This window comes from Gallus gallus, chromosome 27, assembly GCF_016699485.2.
Source record: "Gallus gallus isolate bGalGal1 chromosome 27, bGalGal1.mat.broiler.GRCg7b, whole genome shotgun sequence".
Lineage (NCBI taxonomy): Eukaryota > Metazoa > Chordata > Aves > Galliformes > Phasianidae > Gallus > Gallus gallus.
In genome coordinates, this window is record NC_052558.1 from 2140922 (window position 1) to 2153849 (window position 12928).

Here is a 12928-nt window from a genome sequence, read left to right on the forward strand (position 1 = left end):
CCCACTCGCTGTTGTGGCCACGCCCGGCGCCGGCGGAGGAAAGGGGGCGCGCTTTGCATAGCCACGCCCCCTCATGAATACCCATCCGCCCCGCCCGCCTCACCTCCGCGCGCATCGCAGGGACGAAGGGAGGGAGGGAGCCCGGGGGCGCGCCCGCCGTTCCCTTCCCCCTCCGCCCGGGGGGCGAGCGCGGCCCCGCCCGCTTTTTCCCTGCGCCCTCCGCGCGGCCCTGCGCGCGCGCGCCCGCGAGGCGGCGGCGCGCTCCTGAGGGAGGGAGTGAGCGCGCGGGGCGGGGAGGTGGGTGCAGAGCGGCCGCCGCTCCCCGGGAGCAGCCGCAGAGCCGCCCCCCCCCAACCCCCCCCTCCCCAACCCCCCTCCGCGCCGCGCCGCCCCTCCCCGCCGGGCGCGCGCCCGCAGCGGCGCTGTGCTGAGCGGGAGCGCTCCGCGTGCGTGTGTGTGTGTGCGGGAGGGCCGCCGACAGGTACGGGGGGTGTGCGTGTGTCGGGGGGAGGGGTATGTCGGCGACATGTCGGGGGGGAGCGCGGTGTCGGGGGGTTCCGCGGCCCCGGACTGTGGGGGGCGGCCTCGGTGCGGGGAAACGGCGCCCGCAGCGCCGCCACTGTCTGGGAGTGGGGAGGGGGCGCGGCGCGGGGTGCGGGGAACGGGAATGGGGAATAGGGGATAGGAAGGGGAACGGCCGCGGGGGGGGGGGGGGGGGTCGGCAGCGCCGCTTCGATGCCCCGAGGGGAGGGGAGTGGTGGCGGAGCGGGGCGGGGGGCGCGGAGCCGCAGCGTTGCCCGGGGGGGGCGGAGGGGCCGCGGGCGGTGCGGGCGGTGGGCGCCGCCTCTCCGCTCCCCCTCAGCGCCCGGAGCGCAGCGCGGAGCGTCCGTCCGTCCGTAAGGCGTGAGTTCCAAACTAAATCCCCACAAAGGTGCTGCAATCCGCGCGTTTCGGCGCTCCGGAGCCCTCGGCGGAGGGGTGGGAGCTGCCCCGGGCTGCGCGGCGCTGCGTTGGGTTCTCCGGGCGGTCGGAACGCCGTCATCCCGCGGGCTGCGCTCGGGGCCGGGGCTGTGCGGGGCCCCCCGCGCGGCTCCGCTCTCACGGCTGACTCCCGCGGTGCTGTGGATTCATTCGCGGTCGGTGGCGGCTGCTGCTCTGTAGCGGTTCCCATCTTGCTTTCATCTCCCCGTCCTTCCATTGGTTTGGCCGTGATGCAAGGTTTGCGTGTCTGTTTTTGAGCTGGAATTCGTTTTTCTGAGCAAAAATGGGTTTCGTCAGCTACCTGATGGTCACCCTTCAGCATTTCAGGCTCTATTGAACCTTCAGAATGCAAGTCTGCATAGAACGCAACCTTTAGAACGGAGAAACCCTCCAACGTACCTGGTAGATCCAGCAAAATGTCAGTTGTTTTTTACTGCAGCAGTGCATGCAGGCACACCCACCTTCCAGCCTGTGCTCCTCGCGGATGGAGGGCAGTGTGTGGCAGTGCCTTTGGTCCAGATGTGCGTCCCTCAGCACAGCTGCACACAGCGGGTCCTGCAGGCTGTGCTTCCCACCTGGTTTTGCAGCAGAACGCTTCACCTGCGAGGTCTCCTGGTTTGCTTACAACAGGTTCCAGTGTTGCTGGTGTAGTCTTAGTCTGCCTTTCGTTTCACGGTGCTGTTACATCAGTAATGGGTGGCTGTGGATGCCCCATCCCTGCAGGCATTCAAGGCCAGGCTGGATGTGGCTCTGGGCAGCCTGGTCTGCTGGTTGGCGACCCTGCACATAGCAGGGGGTTGGAATTGGATGAGCACTGTGGTCCTGTTCAACCCAGGTTATTCCATGATGCTATGATTAATAAACTATATGACTTATTATATTAAACAATGAAAGGAAAAGGAGCTGGAAGACTCCTTAGAGCTAAACCAAACCAACATAAAGCCTGTGGTGCATTGAAGAAGAGAAAAAAAAAAATTAATGCCACTTAAAACCCCCTGAACTTTGTGTATAGGTTCTTATGTAAGTTATGTTCTTCTCTACCCTTTATGCAAGTTTTTCCTTCTCTAGAGCTGGTCCTGCGTGGGCTCTGCTGGGAGGGTGCAGGAGGTGTGAGCTCAGCCGGTGCTCAGTGCAGTGCTGTGCCCATGGGACGTGGGTGAAGCCCTGGGTGTCTCCAGGAGCAGCACTTCCAGGTGTGCACAGGTCCATCAGGGCAGAGTCTCACATCTCATGTCATCCATTGTAACTCTTGCAGTTGGCTTCATTGCTCCTTCCAGATGGTGTCTTGCACCGTGTGCCCATCATGGTTAATATGTGGGTATGGACATTGGTGAGCACTGCATGCATCCATGGAGCCAGGAGAGGCAGTGCGGCTGTGCAGGAGCAGGGAGTTCTGTGCCCATCACCTCGCTGCGAGCAGACTGACCTGCTGGTGGATCCCGACTGCCACAGAATCACCGAACCATAGAACGGCCTGGGTTGAGAAGGAGCACAGTGCTCATCCAGTTCCAACCCCCTGCTATGTGCAGGGTCGCCAACCACCACACCAGGCTGCCCAGAGCCACATCCAGCCTGGCCTTGAATGCCTGCAGGGATGGGGCATCCACAGCCTCCTTGGGCAACCTGTTCAGTGCGTCACCACCCTCTGGGGGAAAAACTTCCTCCTCATATCCAACCTAAACCTCCCCTGTCTCAGTTGAAAACCATCCCCCTTTGTCCTATCACTATCCACCCTTGTAACTCTTCCCCCAAACACACGTATTCCCTTCTGCTCCGAGGCGAGGAGCATTCCTGCTGTGTACACTGCACAGAAACCCGTGTTTAGAGCCCACTGCATCTGCAGGGATGAGAGGAATGGGATCATTCTTCTGCTTTATTCGCTCACTGGACTTTGAGCTTCAAAAAACAAACTCCAGTTCCGCTCCTATGAATTATCCTAGTCCCATCATTTTACAGACGTGGAATGCAGCACTTTGGTTTACATTCACTTAAAAAGTAAGGAGTTTGAATGCAGGCCCTGCGTTAATTAGAGGGGGAAGCAGCTTAGTGCCTGTGCCTGCAGCAAGAGGAGCTGGGAGTGTGGATGGAGCCCCAAAATGTGTTTGTGGCACTGCCCAGCTCTGCACGGAGCAGAGGGCTGCAGCATGGGGTGGGTGGCAGCCTGCCTTGCCCTCCCAAGGGGGTATCTGTAGTGGGAATGCTGCGTGGCTCTGATGCAGGAGCTGCAGCGTTCCACATCATCAGGAAGGAAATCTCCGCAATCATCCTTAGCACTGCCTGTGTTCTTTCGGGCAGCACTCACTGCCTGTCCTCCTGATAGGCGTCAGATGATTTATTTATACCGCTGCGGTGTGAGAAACTCCACCTTGAGAGCTTCTCTTTAAAAAAGCATCGGTAATTATAGGGTGCTGCTTTCATGTTTGACTCAGGTTTATTTTCATGCCACGCTGCCCGGCTGCTGGAGGAATCGTTGCTTAAAGACAGGCAGAGCGGTTGGTTTGCTGTGCGCTGTGCATGGAGAGCCACGAGTCACACGTGCTGACATTGCCCATGTTTGTTATGTACGTGTCTGCGTCGTGGAAGGAGCACGATGTGACTCTGGGGTGTCCTGGAGGTGGATGGAGGCTCCGTGGAAGGAAGGAGCTGCTTTATTTCTCCCTTAGGAGAGGTCTGTCAGAGCCATGGCGTGGAATTCTTGGGGCAGTGGGGTTGGCTTGTGGGTAACACAAGTGGAGCACTTGGTGCACATCCCAGCCTTCAGATCCTCGTGTGTGTGAATAACCCTCTTTCTGCCCCACAACCGCTTCCATTCACGCTGCCCCGGTCCACATGAGTTACCAAAGAGTCATCTGATGAGCACTCCTGACCCGGAGCCAGGCAGAGCAAGCTCAGAGCTCTGCTTGTTCCTGGGCTGACACACACGGGTGTGCAAACAGCAGATGTGTGCCTTCCCTTATGTGCAGCTCCGAGGGGCAGCGGTGTGCCTGCCTTCCTCCAGGCTCAGGGCATGGAAGCTCCCATTTGTTCCCATTGCCTCTCAGCTGTGCTGGTGAACGTTCTGTTGCCCAACTCTTGCTCACATCAGCTGAAGTTGCTCACTGTGGTTGGACTGCAGCAATGGCCGTTCTGTAGCACAGAGTTGGAAGGGTTACACTGATGGAAGAAAGTCTGCTGGGTAGGTGAGCTCTTGTTTGCAATAGCAGCCACATTGGGAATGTGTTTGTAAGCACTGAGGGGGGGTGAAGAGATGGCTGATCTGTTTCTGTGCAGCAAAGGACTTTCCTATTTGCTTGCTTTGTTTTTCCCTTTGTGCTGCTCAGGGCCATGATTTAGCAGAGGGTTGTTTGAATTAGGGTAGTATGGTTGGGTTGTAGTTGGACTGGATGATCTTTAAGGTCTTTTGCAACCTGAGCAATTCTATGACTGTATGATTGTATGTCGAGGACAGGCTGGTAAAGCAGGGTTCCCCACAAGGTGGGCTTTCTGTCCTTGGAGTGTGAAGCTGGAGGGGCCCGGTGGTGTTGGGGTGGTTGGCTGCTGAGTGAGCCCTGTTCATGGGCTGCCGTGTTGTGCCTGGCATCTTCCCTGGGCTGCTTCCCTCTGAGTTTGATAAGCTATTTCATATGAAGCTGGGGGGAAAAGCTGGGAGATAACTGCAGGGAGGAGCAGGTGTAAGTTGGGGTCTTCCTGGCCGTGTGTCAACACTCAGCTGCAGGAGGACGTGTTAAAGGGTTCAGGTGCTTTCTGCAGTGGTGGATGGCTCATAGCTCCATCCCCTTGCAGTGGGCAGCAAAGGGCACTTCAGCCCTTGTGTTTGCCCCTATGCACCTCCTCCGGAGTGTGTTTCCCCTGTGCTGTCCCCATCTCCTGTTCTCTCCTGTGGGTTCTGCATTGAGATGCTGTTTCTGACAGCTACGTGCTCGTGGTGTTCCAGATAGCCATCAGAAGAGGTCCAGGAGCTGAATGGTGGTGAGAGCACAGAGGTTCTTAGTGCTGAGAATGTCACCTGGGAAGCATACACCGGTGGGCAGCAGCAGCTGTCTGGCCATGGGGGGGATGGCAGGTGATGCTCAGGGCCTCTCGTTGGGCAAAAGGATGGACCCTTCCCATAGGCTCCTTGCAGGGCTCCAGGAGCACATCTGCAAAGGGGAGATAGTGGTCAGAGAGGGACAGCTTTCTCTCCTGGAGAGGTGTTATGGAAGGAATAAGGGAGGTTCTGAGAGAGGGGAAAAACAAGTGAAATAACGTGAGGGTGGACTGGCAACGTGCTGAATATGTGGAGATAGGAGGCAGAGGGAATTGTGCATCAGGCTTCTGTGGCAGCTGTAATGCTGAGCCCAGGGAGCTGTGCAGGAGTGGGTGGGTGCAGCGCTGCGAGCGATGGAGGCAGTGCTGTGCTGTGGGTTTTGCTGGCCAGCCCCCAGCCCTTGGGCCCTGCAGTTCTTCCCATGGCTTCGTGTTGAAGGATTTGTCAGAATGGTGGGGTTCATCTATGGCTCTTCAGGTGTAGCTGTCTGCAGCTGCTTAAATTGGGACCCGGTGCTTGTTATGTTTTTGAGCTGCTTGAATAACTCCTGTTGTAAGAAGGGAGATCTCGCATTTGCAATTCTAACAGGCACTGTTTCCTGCTCAGATCACTGCTTCCTATTTCACTTTCTGCGTAAGGTTTGGTTGGAGGCCCCCAGCTTGCATCCCACTGTTGCACCCATTTGCTGGGGCAGCTGGAGCTGCAGTCTCTGCGAGCAGCCTTCCATCAGCACAGCCCACAGGTGGTTGCATGCTGAGGCATCCGCTGCCCCTCTGCCTTCAGGAGCAGGGATTTGGTGCAGCAGGCACGGAAGGAGGATTGTTCTGAAGGCTCGAGCCATAACGGAGCTCCGTGTGCCCACCTGCGTTCTCTTCAGGCTGGTAATGTTATCTGTCTCTGGATTTCTCTTCGTGCGCCGCTGACAGCAGGCTGTGCTCCTACACCTCCTCAGCAGAGGTGGAGTGTTACCATCTGTCACCGTGTGGGCAGCAGTCATCCCAAAAAGTAATGGCAGTGGGAGTTGTTGCCAGTTACAAGTTGTGATCACAAGCCAAATGGCGCACTTCTAAATTAATACGTTTCCAAAGGGAAAGCAATGCAGGTGTTTATTTTTGCAAAGCGTTTTCAGTGGCGGGCACTCTGCTGGGGTCTTGGCTTGGAGGTGTTCAGTGGGTGTGTGAGGGACCGATGCCCTCCATGCAGTGGTACGTGGGGTATGTGAGCCCACATGGGGCTGCAGATGGGGTTCTTGTAAGAGAGTGAGTGATGGAAGTTTGCTCTGCCCGATGGGAACTGAAGGATGTGGTGTTGTCCTTTGGCACAACCAGCCCTTAGCAGGGCTCTGCTGCTGCCCCTGGGTCATGGGGAGGTGCGAGGTGGGAAGGTGCCCTGTGCTCAGTCTGGTTGGTTGGAAGGGTATATATCTCTCACCCTTGGGCAGGGCACCAAGTCTCCTATAATGCTTATACGATCACTTACCAACTCTTGGGTAGAATGCACTTATCGGTTAGAACTGACTATCAATTACCTGAACTAAGTTTTAATTAAACTTAGCTTAAAGCTAATTTAAAATTAAACTTAAACTTAAAGCCCGAACAGAAGACGTCTCATAGGCAGGTGGGAAGAGTTGGAACTAATCTTTTTTTTTTTAATAATTATTTTAAAATATGGAATTAAAATAGCAACAATAGGTGAAGATATCGTGGCACATCTCCTTGGTCCCCCTTTTCCTCCATCATGTTGGATCCTGACTGAGGGCTGCTATCGATTCAGCATCACTGACAGCAGCAGCAGATGATGGTCATTACTCTTCAAATAGAGGTGTTTAGAGAATAACAAAGAGGAATACCATGACAACCCAAGCCTTACAGATGATCCTTTCCATGCATTTTTTGCACACAAGCTGTGTTGTAGAGGGGATACGAATATCCTTGGATGTTTGTATTTGGATACAAATAACCTTTGGAACAGGTTGCCCAAGGAGGCTGTGGATGCCCCATCCCTGCAGGCATTCGAGGCCAGGCTGGATGTGGCTCTGGGCAGCCTGGTCTGGTGGTTGGCGACCCTGCACATAGCAGGGGGTTGGAACTGGATGAGCATTGTGCTCCTTTTCAATCCAGATCATTCTATGGTTCTATGATCCTTGTTCAGATGGCACAGCAAAGTACTGTGGTTACCTCTGTGCTGAGCCTCCATGGGGCTGAGCCATGGCACCACTGTGTGGCTGTGAGCTGCGTCACCAAAGCGTGGTAACAAATGCAACAGATGGATTCACTCAGTTCAGTGGGAAATCTGTGCAGCTGTCCATAGGCAAGCATTGCTTCTGCAGTTTAGAAGGGAGAAGGCTGTGACAGGCAAGGCCTGTAGCTGAGGCGTATCTCACCCATGTACCAGTAATGGGATCTGATTTACTGGAAGCGCGGTGCTGAGCCTGGAGAGCATCCCTGAGCAATTGGTATCCCATAGATGCCCATCTCAGGGGAGTGGAAAAATACCGTGTATGGATTAATTGCAGTCAAAGATGGATGTAGATAAGGGCTCTCACAGCTCGTTTGTTGTTTGTTTTGGGAGATGCCATCTGCACGGGGAGATGCAGAAGTGCTGAGCTGACGTTTCCGAGCTGAACAGCTGATGTGTCTGAGACGTCTTCCAGTGTGGGATAGAATGTGAGCTCATCTGAAGGGATCCGTAGCGGTGCAGGGAAATGCCTCCTTTGAGTTGGCTTGCTTATTTATTAGAAGAAAAGGGGTAATTAAGTCTCCTGTATGCAAAATAAATGACCTGAAAATGGGAGCGGCAGAGTTGAGAATATGCAAAGCTCTGTGGAAGGTGCAAAAAGGAAGCATAGCAGCACCAAAGGCAAAGAAACCGGGGCGGACGACCCGCTGTGAATGGCAGTTCTGTGCCTGCGTGATGCACTCACAGCAAGCATGGGAAATTCGGGCTGGATTGGGAGTTTCAGATCAGTGCACTCTGTGGGAAGGCGGACTCTGCGTGGAGCAGCGGGTAGGTGGAGCACGGCTGCAGAGAAGGCAAGGTGTGGGTTGTGTTTGTGCACAAAGAATGGACTGACTCCTGTTGCTGTCTGCTGGCCTCTCCTAGCCAGGACCCTGCTCCATAGCCATGGCCTTTTCTCAGGGCTGGGCTGTGCTCTCAGACCCTGAATGTATCAGAGCGGTGCTCGGGCAGATAGGCTCCCAAAGAGCGCCTTTGTTGTTCCTTCTGCAGCTCTTTGGGGCTGAGTTAGCAGTGCTTCTGTCAGCACACGGCCCGTCTGCTGGGGCATTGGCTGCTGCCCATTTCCCTGGCACAGCAGTAACCACGGGGTCCTTGCAGTACAGATAAGCTTTGCATCTGGCTCTTATTGCTCTGTGGACTTCTTAGCAACTGAAGGAACTGGGGCTGTTTGGTCTGGGGAGAAGGAGGCTGAGGGGAGACCTTATTGCTCTCTTCAAATCCCTGACAGGTGATTGCAGTGAGATTGGGGTGGTCTCTTCTCACTGCTGACAGGTGACAGGACGAGGGGAAATGGCCTCCATTTGCACCAGGGGAGGTTTAGGTTGGATATCAGGAAAAACCTTTACAGAAGGGGTTGTTAAGCAATGGGATGGGCTGCCCAGGGAGGTGGTTGGGTCGCCATCCCTGGATGTGTTTACAAACCATCTGGATGTGGTGCTCAGGGCCATGATTTAGCAGAGGGCTGTTAGTTAGGGTAGTATGGTGAGGCTGTGGTTGGACTGGGTGGTCTTGAGGGTCTTTTCCAACCTGAGCAATTCTACGATTCTGTGATTCTTTTACAGCTTTTGTCTCCTGTAATCATCCATAAGGCTGCATGATAAACGTAGGCAGTAATGACATTTCTGAGCCCTCCACGCTGTGCTGCTGTGCTTCTGATCTGCTGGAGAGGAGCTCAGCACCAGGGTTGAATGCATGCATGCATTTTAAAGTGAGGTAATGAGTGTGCTTTAGGAAGCACAGGCATGGGCTTGTCTCATCTGCTTACCACCCTGTAGATGAAGAAGCACAGCTTAAGTGAGAAGGATGCACAGAGGTGGGTACACTTAGTGAAGCAGTGAGCTCGCGTGGGTGCTTTGCCAGGAGTTGCAGCATTCATGCAAACAGAAGGCACTGTAAGATTGGCTCTTATCTGATCTATCAGTGTGCTGTGTGTTCTCTCTCTCTTGTAACTAAAATTTCACGTGACGCGAGGTGGTTCTGATTAACTTCAGACTCTCGTGCTGCGTTTTTCCTTGCAGACAAACAGTTTTTGCTGTCGGGAGGTGAGATAAGGCCCTGCACGGGGTGCACTGACTGCTGTGTGTCTGAGCAGGACGTGGAAGGAGGAGCTTTTAGCAGAGATTTCCACTTCCCCCCCCACTCACCATAGGAAACAGTAATTTTGGCACCACCTGGGCTTTGCATGGCGGCTGTTGAGCTCTCTCTGAAAGTGGATATATTGACCATATATTAATGCTTAGTGTTGGCAAAATATCCCTTATTTCTTAAACAAGAGCAGAGAATGAATTCTGGAGCCTGTCTTACTGATGTGTTTGTGAGGATGCATGGTCTGGCTCTGAAGTTCAGGTGTGTGGCACAGTGAGCGTGGCTGGACAGCTTTGGGTGAGGGTAAGGAATGAGCTCCCAGGAAGGTGCACACGTGTGTAAAAGCCCTGGGCACGTCTCCCCTGTGTAGTTTTGGGAGGAAGAGCAGTAAGATTGGTGTAGAGGTTGCTGGCACAGACAGCATTGCTTTCTGCAGTGCCTGTGTGGGAACCGAACCCAGGCTGGGTTCAGAGGAGCTGATCTGGTACAGAGGGTCTGTCTGTGCTTCAGAGATGCTCTGGGACACGTTGTTAATACACAACTGAAAGTCAGATAGGAGGAGCTGCGTGTCTGTGCTTTCTGCTGTAAAAAATAAACAAACAAAAAATGCAGTTTGCATTCTGCTGTGGTTTTTTTCCTGGTGTCGGAGTTGTTCTGTCTGAAATACTCATGCTAAGGGAAGTGGGCCAGGATGTAGACCAGAACATAAATGAGCATAGACCAGAACGTAGAGCATAGACCAGAACAGAGCATAGACCAGAACAGAACATAGACCAGAATATAGAACATAGACCAGAACATAAATGAGCATAGACCAGAACATAAATGAGCATAGACCAGAACATAGAACATAGACCAGAACATAAATGAGCATAGACCAGAACAGAACATAGACCAGAACAGAACATAGACCATAGACCAGAACATAGACAGAGCATAGACCAGAACATAGAACGTAGACCAAAATGTAGACCAGAACACAGAATGTAGGATGGAATGTAGGACAGAATGTAGACCAGAACATAAACAGAATGTGGACCAGAACATAGAACCAGAATATAGAATGTAGACCATAGAACGTAGACCAGAACATAGAACATAGATAGAACATAGACCAGAATGTAGACCAGAACATAGAATGTAGGACAGAAAATAGGACAAAATGTAGACGAGATATAGACCAGAACGTAGACCAGAACATAGATAGAATGTAGACCAGAATGTAGATCAGAGCATAGATCAGAACGTAGAAGATAGACTAGAACATAGACCAGAACGTAGACAAAATATAGACCAGAACATAGAGCAGAACATAGAATGTAGACCAGGATGCAGACCAGGATGTAGACCAGAATATGTACAGTAAAAATAAATGAAATTTAAACTATTTATACTTTCATGCTTCTGAATAAGAAAGAAACTGCTTAAACTGTGCATGGCTTTGTTTGCACGCCTGATGCATCTCGTTGGATCGAAAGCCTCAATGCTTCTCATTCCTTTTAGGTATAGGAGGGGTCTGCAGGTTTCGTGTTGTTTTATTTTTATGCCTTTTTGTGCATTTGCTGTTCCCTGCAGGAGGTGGCTGTGCCAGGCTGCAAGCTGCTCGCAGGCTTTTGCTAAACCTTTAGGCAAAAAACACAGCTTTAGGCCAAAAGAATTGGAGCTATTCTGGAGATACTGTAAGAAAGCTACAGGAGAGCCCAGTATTGTTTCAAGCGTGTGCTGTTCTTCTACTGTGTTTACCTCTAGTGTAGCTCCCAGATGCGAGCTTTTGCATATTACTCATTATAGAAACATCAGGTTGGTTTTCCTTCCTTTATTTGTGCTCTTCCTCTTCCTCCCTCTGCCCCCCCCCCCCCCCCCTTCCCATCCGGCTGTTGTTACATCCCTGCAGTGCTGTGCATCCGACTTGCAAGGCCTGAGATCGACCACGTGGAAGCTCCCAGCTCCTCCAGTCTGGTGCTGCTGAATGGCTGGGGCTGCCCAGCAAGGAGGTGCAGACTGCTGGGAGCTGCGTGATCTCAGTTCGTGTTTGTTCTTATTTCACTTGTGGCACCTCCTGCGTCTTCATGGTAGGTGGGACGCTTGGATTCTGAGCAGCAGCAAGGTGCTCCTGAGTGTGCTTTGTGGTCTGGTAGTGGTGTGTCAGGTGTGCAATGGGGAGAGCAGCTGGGGGATGCTGAGTGTCGTAATGCACTGTGAAGAGCCTGCTTGGAAAAGGCAACCGATCTCCGGGTGGAAGGGTTGGGGGTAACAGCACTTGTTGGAGGGTAGGGCTGATTTGGCTGAGTGCTTTAAAAGTCAGATAGGATTTTAAGGCATCTGTACTTGTGCTCCTGCAAGTGATAGTCCCCATCCTGTGGATGGGCCACTGGTTGTCCACAGGTGGCTGCGTGTGCTCCTGCTTGGATGCACGGATGCTGCTCTTTAGTGGTGGTAGGGATTAGAAATTAAAGAATAAATCATTTTAAAATACTCTGTTTAATGTTTAGTCCCTGGAGTTACATCTGTGGGGTGATGGGTGAGGGCAGTGCTGGGTGCAGTGCTGCTGCAGTGGGTGTTGCAAAGAGTTTTAAGGGATCACAGAGTCATAGAATGGCCTGGGTTGAAAAAGACCACAATGCTCATCCAGTTCCAACCCCCTGCTATGTGCAGTCGCCAACCAGCAGCCCAGGCTGCCCAGAGCCACATCCAGCCTGGCCTTGAATGCCTGCAGGGATGGGGCATCCACAGCCTCCTTGGGCAACCTGTTCAGTGCATCACCACTGTGCCTGGAGCACCTCCTGCAAACAGCACTGCCAGCTCTGCACGGTGCCCCACCGCAGGGAATGCTGCCTCTTTGGGCAGGCTGTGCTGTAATCTTCACAGTCTCTAGGTGAGAATGCTCATAAGTGGTTTCCATGCTATTGTTTGCATTGTTTTGCTTAAAAAGCAAAGAACTTTGGAAAACGTGATATCCTTATCCAGTTTAGATGGAAGATAATCCAATCTAAGCACAACACTCAATGTTAAATCATTTTTTTTCCTTCCGACTCAGTCTTGTTAGAGAAGAAAGGCCTCCTGGTGTGGCTGGCAGCGCAGCAGCAGATGATGCTGTGCTTATTGTTGCACGTCTCGATGCCATAGATGTGTTTCTATAGGAAATTTCCTCTGCCTGAGGAAATAGACTTCTGTTTGTTCGTAGACGTTGTTCCAGAGTGAAATAAAAGTGGATGGAGACGGTGGTGTCACAGCAGTGGGATGGGATGTGCTGCTCTTTGCACCAAAGCTGGACGTGGGGATGTATCCCAGGAGGGAGCTGTTTCCTCCGACGTGTTTTGTTTTGCAGATGGGGTGAGTGCAGAGGATGCTCACTATTGTCAGCAGGCAGATGGTGACTGTCTGAGCCGCAGGATAGGATATTCTGGATAAACACACATTGTTCCCATAGTTTTTGGGCCATATACGTGAATTACCCAAGGTGTTCTCATGGTTCCTAACTTTGGGCTCCGTTTGGGTAGGGGTAGATTTCAAGAGCCTCACTGGAAATAAGTAAACCATGGATTTGGGAAGTGCTGCTCGCTCCGGTGCAGTCGCTGTGGTTGTTTGAGTGCTGCT

At 52.9% G+C, this 12928-nt stretch overlaps 1 protein-coding gene across 11 annotated transcripts in view; it reads left to right on the forward strand.

Annotated features, from left to right (window-relative positions):
- TANC2 (tetratricopeptide repeat, ankyrin repeat and coiled-coil containing 2) overlaps positions 1–12928 on the forward strand; it is a 173824-nt gene that overhangs the window by 26823 nt on the left and 134073 nt on the right. The window contains exon 1 of one of the 11 annotated variants that reach the window (XM_015299378.4): positions 399–481. The exons of the other annotated variants lie outside the window; for them this stretch is intronic. The gene's annotated coding sequence lies outside the window, so the exon portion shown is untranslated. Of the gene's footprint in view, positions 1–398; positions 482–12928 lie in introns of those variants that run through there. 11 annotated transcript variants of the gene reach the window in all.